We start from the raw sequence: 301 nt of genomic DNA, 5'->3' as shown, positions 1-301 counted from the left end.
GAAGGGAGAGCCTCTGGGCGGGGCCAGCTGGGCCTGACGCTCGGGCACAGCTCCGTGTTACCCCTGAACAGGCGCCTGTTGTCGGGAAGGCTGTGGGGCTGAAACAGGGAGGCCTTTCAGGGTCTGAGATAGATGCTCCCCAACAGCCTCTTCCCAGGCCGGGCTTCCTGGGCAAATCCTGTCCTTCCAGACCTGGAACCCAGGGCAGGTGTCAGGTGTCAGGAGGTTATGTGACAGCTGCACATAAACACAGGCACTGCCAAAGCATGAGAGGGGAGTGAGGACGCCTCTCCACATTCCC

The sequence above is a fragment of the Myotis brandtii genome, unplaced genomic scaffold (assembly GCF_000412655.1).
Source record: "Myotis brandtii unplaced genomic scaffold, ASM41265v1 scaffold627, whole genome shotgun sequence".
NCBI lineage: Eukaryota > Metazoa > Chordata > Mammalia > Chiroptera > Vespertilionidae > Myotis > Myotis brandtii.
The sequence above is the reverse complement of the archived record's forward strand: the minus strand, read 5'-3'. Positions refer to the sequence as shown.